Raw genomic sequence first — 12,441 nt, 5'->3', positions numbered from 1 at the left:
GAGATAAGTGTGTGTCTAAATGTCAGCCAGGGTAATACACCACAGCTCTTACTGTGGTGTACTCAGGGTGAGTGGGAAGCTTGAGGAACCTGATTGGGAGCTAGTTAAGTTCCTATCATAAAAGAACTTATCTTAGTTGCCAGCACCAGATACCTGTCCATGAAGACTACATCAAGCAGAAGCAGGCTTCATGGATATCCATTGGGAGGAGGACTGTGTAAGCATTCAAGTTACATACATTTTGAAACATAACAGGCAAAGGAGAATTGGGACAAAATTTTCATTGTATGCATATGGAGAAGACAAAGTATTATGTGAGTTGGATTGTTTAAAAAGATACATTGCATGTACAAAACACATTTGGCTAAATTAGAAATACCTGTTTATATGTTAAGAAAAACCGCATCAGCGGGCTACCTCCCAGACATTGGCCAGATGGTTGTGGGAGATCATGAGAGTGGCTGGAGTGGATATTTCTCAGTTTGGGTCCCATTCAACTAGAACGGCGGTGACCTCGGCAGCCAATAGGGCCGAGGTCCCTATTTGGGATATTGTCTGCCAGGCGGGATGGAGTAATGAGTGAACCTTTAATAGGTTTTACAATAAGCCTTTAAATTCAGAGGGGCAAAGTTTCACGGCTTCCATCTTACCCGTGGCAGATTTAATAAGGTTACAGAAGGGGGACCCATTGAACTGATTATTGTCTGTCGGACCACCCAAAGGTGATAAACCAAGAAGCTACAAAGTCTCATGTTGGTGAACCAATGTACATTGTGAAGAATAATGGACATTAAACGAGCACTTACTTGTGCAAAGTTTGATGATTATTATTTGAGCAATGGGAGTTGGTGAGACAATGTACCCATCTCTCCCTCCCCTTTTTTTTTTGTTTAGGGATAAAGATGTTTGGCTTGTAATAAATAATGCTCAGTCACAGGTTTGTGTTATGGTTGGTTCATATAGTTTAGCTCATTTAAGTTCAGTGGCTTCTCCCCTCCAGTCTGTTAAGGAATGGCTGCACATGCATGAATGGGATCTTACATTGACTCACCAACACCCATTGCTCAAATAATAATCATCAAACTTCCCACAGGTAAGTGCTTGTTTAATGTTCCATTCAATACATTTAATCTCACAGTTTCACCAGACTGGGTGATGAGAAACTCTGGAATTGATTTTATTGATTATGGAATCACGATCTTGTAAAGATCTGCAATCTAATGGGATGTTCTCCTTACCTGATTCTTCTTGGTGTCTGCTGGAAGAACTTTGGAGGTTAAGATCAACTTGAATTAAATGAAGTATATATGATGAAAAATGACAACCAGAAATAACCTGTATTCAGAATTATTTTGGAGCTCAGCATTTATGACTGTTTGGACTAATTTTGACATTTATTAAAAAATTAGGCATACAGCACAGTAACAGGCCATTTCGGCCAATGAACCCGTTCCATTCAATTACACCTAATTAACCTACAACACCCGGTATCTTTTGAAGGGTGGGAGCAAATCGGCACACCTGGGGAAAACCCACGCAAACATGGAGAGAATGTACAAACTCCTTACGGACACCGCTGGATTCAAACCCCGTTCCCGATCATTGCTCTAACTGCTGTGCTAACCATGTCATACAGAAATAAATTTCCGCAGGATGATTTTCAAATCCAAATCGTTCATTTTTTTCTGCAGCTATTGCTGAAGCAGATTACTGAGCTGGCTGACAGCCTGGCTGTTGTTTTATTGGCATCAATGCATTTTTTTGTTACTATCATACATATTAAAGTTGGCTGAAAATTTGGTCTTTACTGTCACTGGTACACCATGCAAAAGAGAACTTGCAATAGTGATTAGTTGGTTTCAAGTTTTCAAATTTCTTTGCTTTTTCTGCAAGTATGGAAAGAAGAACATTCTTTACTGAGGCTACCTTTCTGAAGCTGAACAGCAGCGTTGGGTACAACAGTTTATTGAGGTCATATCCTGTGGGACATGCAGATTTTGAAGGGACAAAGATTTACAATCACCATGCTAATTCCTCTTTAAAAGGAAAAATAACACCATTGATGTGTACAATTGTAAAAATAATAAATTATTTAGAGAGGTAAATGTATATGCACAGATATAATTTTGATCAATTATAAGTCACTGAGTCTCTTGATATTTTCATCTATAGAATTCACATTGAACTTTGCTTAATAACTATAAGGCATCAAATTCAGGCACTATATCTCAGTAAAATCACTTTCTCAAGTAGATGTCATCCAGCTTTCCTCGGTATAATTTCCTAAATGTAATTGTTGCATTAAATTAATTACCTCCATAAACATATTCTTTTACTGATTCTGGATCATTGTACCTTAATAGCACCAACATGCAGTAAACAGTTTGCATAAACCTCAACACGATTGTCCAATAATTCTAATTAATAATCACAGCCAATACAGTTGACTGAATCTGGTATTCTGTAGTGGCGCTATGGTGGCACTACAACTCCCAGGAGGCATTGAACCAGCCATGTGACATCAGTGCGTGTTGAGCGCGTGATTCTGGCCTTTAAAAGGTTGCGCGGGTGAAGAAGAGTAAATCTGTTTGATTCACTCTAGAACCGACTTATGTGGTTATTTTATCAAGTATTCTCGAGGCCACAATTCCACAAAATGTTATTACCTCATTAGTAACTTTTTCTATTTTAATTGTCTTTTATCACCCTCCATCTTTGTGTCATTGTTCTTGTGCTGGTGGGTATCTGGACTGCCATACTCTTCATAATTTTTCTTCCCATTCCTAACCTATGCTCTCTCCCATTTTTAGTTTTCACTGTGCCTGTACCTTGGTTCCTACTGGGCTGGGGCTCCAGCATAGAGTAACACAGAAATGAGCCTACATTCATGCCAAAAATAATCTACACCAATCAAATTGACCTCCATTAGGCCCATATCCCTCTGTGCTTCTACAATCTAAGTACATGTCCAAATGTCATTGTATCTGCCTCTACCACCTCAGCAGGCAGCTCATTATTGGCATTGATCACCCTCTGCATGAAAATCTTACCCCTTAGTTCTTCCTATAAATTTCTCTCCTCTCACTGTAAACTTGTGCCATCTAGTTCAACAATCCCCTGGCCAGAGAAATGTATTTTTTTTAGCGATGCCCCTTATAATTTTATGTAAACTTTTATAAAGGCACCTTTCAGCTTCCTGCACTTCAGTGAGAATAAAACCAGCTTATTTGATTTTTCTTCCTAAGTACATTTCTCCATTTCAGCCGCGCCCTGGTGAATCTCTTCTGAATCCTCTCTAATGTTACCACATCCATCCTGTAGTGTGGTGATTAGAACTGCACAAAGTATTCTAAGTGCAGCCGAATCATTGCTTCGTTCAACTCAACACAACATCCCAATTCTTATATTCAATGGAATCATGATGTGGGTTGGCTGTCACAAGAGTAGGATTACATGCTTGACATTCTGGGATTTAGATGTTTCAAGAGGGATAGAGGGTGAAGTAAAAGATTGGGGTGGTGGGGGTAGGGGTGAAATACATTGCTAATCAGGGCTAGTATCACAGCTGCAGAAAGGGAGGACGTTTGGAGGGATTGTATATTGAGTCAGTGTGGTTAAACGTTAGAAAGAGGAAGAGAGAAATCATTCTTCTGCGGGTAATGAAAATATCGCCCACCCCCACAATAGCCTCTGAATCACTGAGGTAAATTGACAGATTGTTTAAAAAGGCAAAAATAAGAGTTGATTTAACAAGGGAACTTCAGTTTCCTGGATATTGACTGGAACCCGCTTGGTGCAAAAAGGTGAGATGGGGTACAATTTGTTCGGTGTGTCAAGGAAGGATGTGGACAGGCTGACCAGAGAAGAGGCCATATTATACTTCATACTGGACAATGAACCTGGTCAAGTGACAGATCTCAGGGTAGGTGAGCATCTGAGAGACAGTGACCACAACTGTCTCACCTTTATTATAGCCAACGATAAGAGCTGACAAAATGGGGAAGTTTTAATTGGGGGAGGGTACAATGGTATTAGGCAGGAGAGTAAATTAGAAACAGATGTTCTTGGGGGAAATATAGAGCAGAAATATGTAGGATGTCTATGGAGCTCTTGAATGGGATTCTGGATAGATTATTCCACTGAGACAGGGAAAGGATGGTAGGGTAAGGGAACAAGAAAGATGAATTGTTTAGTCAAGAGGAAGAAGGAAGGAAGAAAGTTGTATACCCTTAGATAAAATCACATATAATTTAAGAAATTATAAACTTTTTTTTAACAAATTTGGAGCCTGTATATGCAAAGTTTAGGGATAAATAGGTAAAAATATATTTCTGACCTTTGAAGACCTGTAATAACCTTCTTCCTTAATACAGTAAAAAATGTATCTTCCATACATCATAGGCATTTCTATTACTACATGTATTTTTTAGTGGGAGGGGTGTGTAAGAGAGAGGGAGGGGAAGGTAAGGGGGAGGGGACTTAAACCATCATGTAATCAATGTAATTTAAAATCTAATCAAATTTTGCTTATAATTACATGGATAGAAACATTTTAAATAAAATATTACAAAAAAAAGGAAGAAGGAAGCATACACAAGATTCAGGAAGGGAAGATGAGAATTATGAGGTCGCCGGGAAAGAACTTGAGAAGGGACTTAAAAGAACAAGAAAGGGTCATGAGGAGGCCTTTGGAAGTAGAATTAAGGAAAAGTCAAAAGCATTTGGAGAAGAACAAAAGGATGACTAGAATGAAGTTAGGACCACTCAAGAATATTGATGCTGACAATGCGTTTACTGACAAACATATATTGTACAATGTACTTAAATGGCTTTTTTTTAAAAACTTCTGGAGGAAAACCAGGTACTTATAAAGAAAAACCATAATAGAGAACTAATAGAATTAAATTAATTTGGAAGAGATGATAAATCCATAAAATAGATATGAAATATTAACAGTAATCCTTGTGCAAAAATGTGACTTGCAATAGTATCAACAGTCTTTTTGTGTAGTTTCTAATTAGTGTGTGAAAGGGATGTTTAAGACACCAGCAGCTATTGGAAAGAAATTGTTTTTAAAGCTAGAGGTGTTGGTTTTCAGGCCTCTGTACCTTCTGCCCAAACCTAGCAGCGAGAAGAGGTTGTGACAAGGGCGATGGGGGAACTCTTATAATGTTGGCTGCTTATTTGAGGTAATGTTTCACACAGATGAACTCCTCAGATATGCAATGAATACTACTGAATATTTCTATTTCCACCTCTTCATCTTCTGACTCCTCCGCAGCCCAGTGTTTCCATTCCACAAGTTTGTCTCTCTGCTTGAACCTTTCGTGCAATTTTAAATTTAAATTTGGACATAAAGCACGCTAACAGGATTTTTCACCCCATGAGCCTGTGCTGCCAAATGGTACCCAATTGACCTGCACCCCAGAAGGTTTTGAACAGTAGGAGGAAACCAGAGCACCTGGAGGAAACCCAGGCAGATGCAGGGAGAACATACAAACTCCTTACAAACAGCCCGGATTCGTACCCAAGTCAATGGCACTATACTAGCATTGTGCGAACCACTGCGCCAACCATGCCTCTCTGTACCCTGACAATATGTCCTACACTGTGACAATTTTAGCACCAGGTCATCTGGACTAAACTGCCCTTTGCTATTTCCCAAGGCATGCATAACAAAGCCTCTGATCATTTACACCCTTGGTTCTCATGTTAACTGCTAGTTTTGCACCAAGGGCACTTGCAGTGTCTCAGCCTGAGTGAAACAGACCAACTGCCTCTACCTAATTTTTCTTTGCATCTCAGAATCATGTCCTTAGCAGAGCTACCTTGTACTCTGGGGCATTATCTCCTTGCTGATTCTAATCTGACAAGCTCCATCAAACATTAGGTCCTCTGTCTCTTCTCTTTGGCTTGGCTTCGCGGACGAAGATTTATGGAGGGGGTAAATGTCCACGTCAGCTGCAGGCTCGTTTGTGGCTGACAAGTCCGATGCGGGAAAGGCAGACACGGTTGCAGCGGTTGCAGGGGAAAATTGGTTGGTTGGGGTTGGGTGTTGGGTTTTTCCTCCTTTGCCTTTTGTCATAGAATATCGCAGCACAGAAACAGACTCTTCAACCTGAATGTGCCGAACCATTATTCTGCCTAGTTCTACTGACCTGCACCCAGTGCATAGCCCTCCATGCCCCTCCTATCGATGTAACTCTCCAAATTCTTTATAAATGTTAAAATTCAGCCCACATTTAGCATTTCAGCTGGCAGCTCATTCCATACTCTCACCACTCTCGGTGTGAAGAAGTTCCCTCAGATGTTTCCCCTAAACTTTTCCCCTTTCACCCTTAACCCATGACCTCTGGTTTGTATCTCACCTACCCTCAGTGGATAAAGCCTACCTATATTTACTCTGTTGATCCCCTTCATAATTTTAAATACCTCCATCAAATCTCCCCTCATTCTTTTACACTCCAGGAAATAAACATTTCCCTGTAACTCAGTTCATGAAGTCCAGGCAACATTCTAGTACATTTTGTCTGTATTCTTTCAATCTTTCCTGCATTTAGGTGACCAAAACTGCACACAATACTCCAGATTTGGCCTCCACAGTTTCTTATACAACAGTACCATAATATCTCAACTCCTATAATCAATACTTTGATTGATGAAGGCGAATAAGCCAAAACTGTCTTTACAATCCTTTTTACCTATGACACCACCTTCATGGAATTATGTATCTGTATTCCCAGATCCCTCTGTACTACCGCACTCATCAGTGCCCTACCCTTAACTGTGTATTTCCATTCTTGGTTTGTCCTTCCGAAAAGCAACACCTTACACTTGTCTGTATTAAATTCCATCTGTCATTTTGCAGCTCATTTTTCCATCGGGTCCAAATGCCTCTGCAAGCTTTGAAAGCCTTCTTCACTGACCACAAAGTCTCCTATTTTTGTGACATCTGCAAACTTGTTGATCCAATTTACCAGATAATCATCTACATCATTGGTTATAGATGACAAAAAACAATGGACCCTGCACCAATCCCTGAGCCACAGGCCTCTAGTCCGAGAAGCATTCATTCACTACCACTCTCTGGCTTACCCATATAGCCAATGTCAAATCCAGTTTATTACCTCATCACTAGTATCAAGTAACTGAAATTTCCTGACTAACCTCCTTGTCAAAGGCCTTACTAAGGTCCATGTAGACAACATTCACAACTATTTCTTCATTAACTTTCCTGGTAACCTCCTCGAAAAACTCTATAAGATTAGTTAAACACAACCTACCATGCACAAAGCCATGTTAATTATCCCGAATCAGTCCACAGCTATCCAACTATTTGTAAATCTGATCTCTTAGAATACTTTCCAATAATTTACCTACTACTGACATCAGACTCACTGGCCTATAATTTCCTGAGTTAGTTTTGAGCCTTTTTAAACAACATTACAATATGAGCAACCCTTCAATCTTCTGGCACCACACCCATAGCTAAGGACATTTTAAATATTTCTGCCAGAGCCCCTGGAATTTCTACACTAGCTTCCCTCAAGGTTCAAATGTGGTGAGCTGCTGTATTCCTGATTACTTGGTTCCACTCCGTTCTTTGACTGTGCCTGTTGCCCCTCCCTCTTTGACCTTGTATAAAGCCTTTAACACCCTGACCCTTCCCTAGAAAGCCCAGATCACAGCACAAGATGAGGTCCTCGTCCATTGTGAATAAAACCCTGTGAATCAGTGAGTCCATCTCAGCCTCTCGAGTTATTTACTGCGCTTCACTGAGGGAATAACTTGTCAGGCCCTGGGGGTTTATCCACCTTAATTTGCTTTAAGTCAGCAAGCACTTCTTCCTCTTTAATCTGTAAAGGCTCTGTGACCTCACTGCTTGTTGTCTTTGCTTCCTTAGATCTGTCCCAGTTTCCTGAGTGAATACTGATTAAAACAAAACATTTAAGATCTCCCCTGTCTCTTCTGGCTCCAATGCAAAAATATTGGTCCTTACTATAACTTTGCTCTTAATATACCTGGAGAAACTCTTAGGATTTTCCTCCACATTGTTTGCCAAAGCAGCCTCATGTCTTCTTTTAGCCTTACTAATTTCTGTCTTGAGTTTTTTCTTGCACTTTTGATGCTCCTCAAGTCCTCATTTGCTCCATGTTGCCTATACCTGCTATACACCTCTCTTTTCCTCTGAACTAAATCCGCAATATCCCTTGAAAACCCAAGTTTCCTGTGCCTATTAACATTGGCTTTAATCCTGACAGGAACATACAAACACTGTAGTCTCAAAATTTCACCTTTGAATATCTTCCACTTACCTCGCACATTGTGATGTAGATAAAAGCTCACAGCCAATTGGAGGAAGAAGAAGCATTTTTATTAGCTTACAACTCAGGTAGAGGTTCACGAATAGGCTTCAGAGGGGTTCTGGGTTTAGGTGCGAAACCAGGGTTATATATGGACCCCAGGGGGAGGAGCTGGGAGGTGGGACCAGTCGTCAATACCGCACACTTCTAGTGAATCCCAGTTGATTACATATATACTTGCCAGAAAACAACTTATCCCAAACCACGCATCCTAGATCCTTTCTTATTTCCTCAAGATTGGACTTTCTCCAATTTATAAACTCAATCCATGGCCCAAACCTATCTTCTCTGCAATTAACTTGAAACTAATAGCGTTATGACCACTGGACCCAAAATGTTCAACCTACATATATTTCTGTTATCTGTCCTGCCTGATTCTCTAATAGGAGATCCATTATTACACTCTCTCTCTAGTTGATACTTCTATATATTGATTTAGAAAACTTTCCTGAACACATTTTACAAACTCCAAGCCATCCAGACCTTTTATAGTATGGAAATCCTAGTCAACAGGTGGAAAGTTAAAATCTCCTACTATCACAACTTTATGTTTCTTGCAACTGTCTGCTATCTCTCTGCACATTTGCTCCTCTGATTCTCGCTGACTATTGGACAGTCTACAATAAAACCCCATGAGTGTGGTCACATTTTCCCGCTCCTCAGCTCCACCCACACAATCTCAGTAGATGAGCCCTCTGATTTTCAAATTTCAGATTTATTGTCAGAGAACATACATGACATCACATATAATGCTGAGATTCCTTTTTCCTGCAGGTGCAATAGAATTACCAGTAATTGGTAGTGAAAAAAAAACACTACACAGCATAAAACATGTAAACAAACAAAGAACTGAAAACAGAAAATGAATGTAAACAAACTGATTGTGCAATGCAGACAGAACGAAAAGAAAATTTTAAAAAATGCAGAAGAAAAAATCTTTACATGAGTCTCCGATTGAGTTTGTAGTTGAGGAGTCTGATGGCGGAGGGGTAGCAGCTGTTTTTGAACCTGGTGGTGTGATTTTTGTGGCACCTGTACCTCTTTCCTGATGGCAGCAGTGAGAACAGAGCATGTGCTGGGTGGTGAGAGGTCTTTGACGATTGCTGCTGCTCTCTGACAGTAGTGTTTTCTGTAGATGTACTCAATAGTGGGGAGGATTTTGCCAATGATGTCCTAGGCTGAGTCCACTATGTTATGGAGGGCTTTATGCTCAGGGGTATTGATGTTTCCATATGAGACTATGATGCAGCCAGTCAGTCAACTTTCCACCACAGCCCTGTAGAAATTTCCCATGGTGTCTGATGTCATACCTAGCCTCTGCAAACTCCTGAGGAAGTAGAGGTACTGATGTGCTTTCTTCTTGATGCCATGGGTGTTTTGGGTCCAGGAAAAGTCCTCTGAAATAGTGGCTTCCAAAAATTTATTCACCCTCTCCACCTCTGATCCCCCAATGATCTCTGGATTGTATACCTCTGGCTTTCCCTTCCTGAAGTCAACTTAGTTTTGGTGACAGTGAGTGAAAGGTTGTTGGTGGTGCACCATTCAGCCAAATTTACAATCTCTATCCTGTACGGTGACACATCTCCTTTCTTTAAACAACCCACTACCATGGTATTGACAGCAAATTTGTAGATGGAGTTATTGTCGTACTGAGTGAGTAGAGCAGGGGCTAAGAACACAGCCCTGTGATGCTCCGGTATGATGGAGATTGTCAGATGATATTAAAGATGTTTTGAGAAAGCGTTGATGGAACTTTTCAAGTGCCTTCAGATGTCGTCGGTATGTTGTCCAAGTTTGGGATCACCACTGCTTTGTAGACAAACATTTTGGTGTCCATTCAAATGTTACATTAATAAAAGAATCTTATTTGGAGATGTCCAAAAGATATTCCAGTGCATTTAAGATGATACTGGATCTCACCATTAATGTCGATATTGGAAGAGAGGCGAAACTGGTCCACATTGTTTCGCCAAGTTGAATTGATGGTTCTATCCAATTTTGGTCCACTTTAGTACTCTGGTTACCATCTCCTGCATATGTAGTTTAACCTCCCCCACTCCCCCCCCCAAAAAAAGCACTAGCAAACCTTTCGGCAAGGATATTAGTCCCCTCCAGTTCACATGCAAACTGTCCCATTGAAACAGGTCCTACCTTCCCTGGAAGAGAGCCCAATGATCCAGAAACCCAAAACCCTCCCTCCTGCACTATCTCTTTAGCCATGTGTTAATCTGCATTATCCTCCTATTTCTAACCTCACTAGCATGTGGCACGAAGTAGCAACCTGAAATCACAACCCTGGACGTCCTGACCTTCAAATTTGTGGCTAACTCCCTGAACTCTCTTTGCAGTACCTATTGCACTTCCTTTCCATGTCATTTGTCCAGATATGGATTATGATATTTGGCTGCTCACCTGAGAATGCTGTAATCTTGATCTGAGATATCTCTGACCTGAGCACTAGGGAAACAACTTACCATCCAGGAACATTGATCCCTTCCACAGTACCTCTTATCTGTCCCCCAACTATGGTATCCCCTATCACCACAGCTCTCCTCTTCTTTCCTACTTCCACACCACACCAGACTCCATGCCAGAGACCTAATTGTCATGGCTTGTCCCTGGTAGGCCACCCCTCCCTCCAACAGTATCCAAAATAGTATACTGTTATTGAGGGGAATACCCACTGGGGTACCTTGCACTGACTGCCTGTTCCCTTTCCCTCTCCTGACTGTCACCCAGCTACCCTCCTCCTGCTTTCTAGGTGTGATAGCATCCCTTTAACTCCTGTCTATCACCTCCCCCTCTACCACCCACCCACCCCCCCACCCCCAGCCTCCTGAATGATCTGGAGTTCACCAAAGTCCAGCTCTAATTCCTTTATTCGGTTTGTAAGAGCTGCAGCTGGATGCACCTCTCGCAGATGAAGTCATCAGGGATACTGCTGGCTTCCCTGACAACCCACATTCTGCAAGAGGAGCATCCCCCGTCCTGGCTGCCATTCCCATTGTCTATGACTAGGGGAATAAAATACAATCCCACTATATGCCTTGAATTTTTCAATAGCTCCTGAGTATTCAAGTCTGCCCCTAACTTCTGCTATTTAAATGTCAGAAAGGAATAGGCTGTCAGGAGGTGAATCACAGAATAACAACTCTTGTACTTGGTCTCATAACCATTGTGTTTATGGGAGTGATATAATTGATCCCCCATAGTGTTAATAACAGTGATAATACATTTATTATCACATTCATTGTACGAGGTTCCTTATTCACCAAAATTCTTATTTGCTGCAGCTCAACAAGTACTTGGTTAAAAAATAAACTACACATAAAATTAAATTAAAAATGATGATTCATACAAGAATAGACTGTTAATAAATATTCACAATTACCATTGTGCAAGAAAATGAATGGAGTTACAATAGCGCACATAAGCCATTTATGATTTTGGAGCAATCCGTGATTAGTGGAGCAAGAGGAGGTTCAAGAGCCTCATTGTCATTGGAAGAAAACCTGTTCTTTAACCTGCAGCCTTCTGCACCTTCTTCTTAAATGCAGCAGTGAAAAGTGATTATGACCAAGGTGACAAGGGTTGGGGGGCTGGGGGTGGGGTTGGGGGTGGTGGGTGTCCTTGAAGCAGCGCCTCACATTGATGTCTTCAATGGATGGAAAGTTGGAGCCTGTGAGGAACTTGACTAGGTTTGTTGTCTACTGCAGCCTTCGGCATTTTTTACCTAGGGATCCGTGTTGCTTCGTTCTGCCAAATGGTACTTTGACGTCAAGGTCAGCGAGTCTGGGACTTCAAATCCTTAATTATATGGTAGAGTGAGGGGTACACCAGGCCATGTGGTTACAGATAATGTATAGTTCTGCTATGATACATTTTGATCTGCTGGATCTGTTCTTTTCCATTTAGCATAGTACCACACAAAGTGAAGGAGGATTGCCTGAACATAAAGGTAATGGCAGCAGTCACTTCTACCAATGGTATCAGATATATCAGTAAGAACAAAATAAAATATTGTTTCACTCTCTACGTGCCTAGGACACAGCTCATTGGCTACATCTATAGGGCTTAG

General features: G+C 41.0%; 1 long non-coding RNA gene across 1 annotated transcript in view; it reads right to left on the bottom strand.

Annotated features, from left to right (window-relative positions):
- The window catches only part of LOC138756341 (uncharacterized), a 41,560-nt gene extending 33,314 nt beyond the window's left edge, over positions 1 to 8,246 (bottom strand). The window contains exon 1 of the long non-coding RNA XR_011353008.1: positions 8,022 to 8,246. This is a non-coding gene — a long non-coding RNA (uncharacterized lncRNA). The remainder of the gene's footprint in view (positions 1 to 8,021) is intronic.
- Positions 8,247 to 12,441: the final 4,195 nt, after the last annotated feature.

Source organism: Narcine bancroftii, chromosome 3 (genome assembly GCF_036971445.1).
Source record: "Narcine bancroftii isolate sNarBan1 chromosome 3, sNarBan1.hap1, whole genome shotgun sequence".
Classification (NCBI taxonomy): Eukaryota; Metazoa; Chordata; class Chondrichthyes; order Torpediniformes; family Narcinidae; genus Narcine; species Narcine bancroftii.
This window is presented reverse-complemented; position numbering and strand designations above follow the sequence as displayed.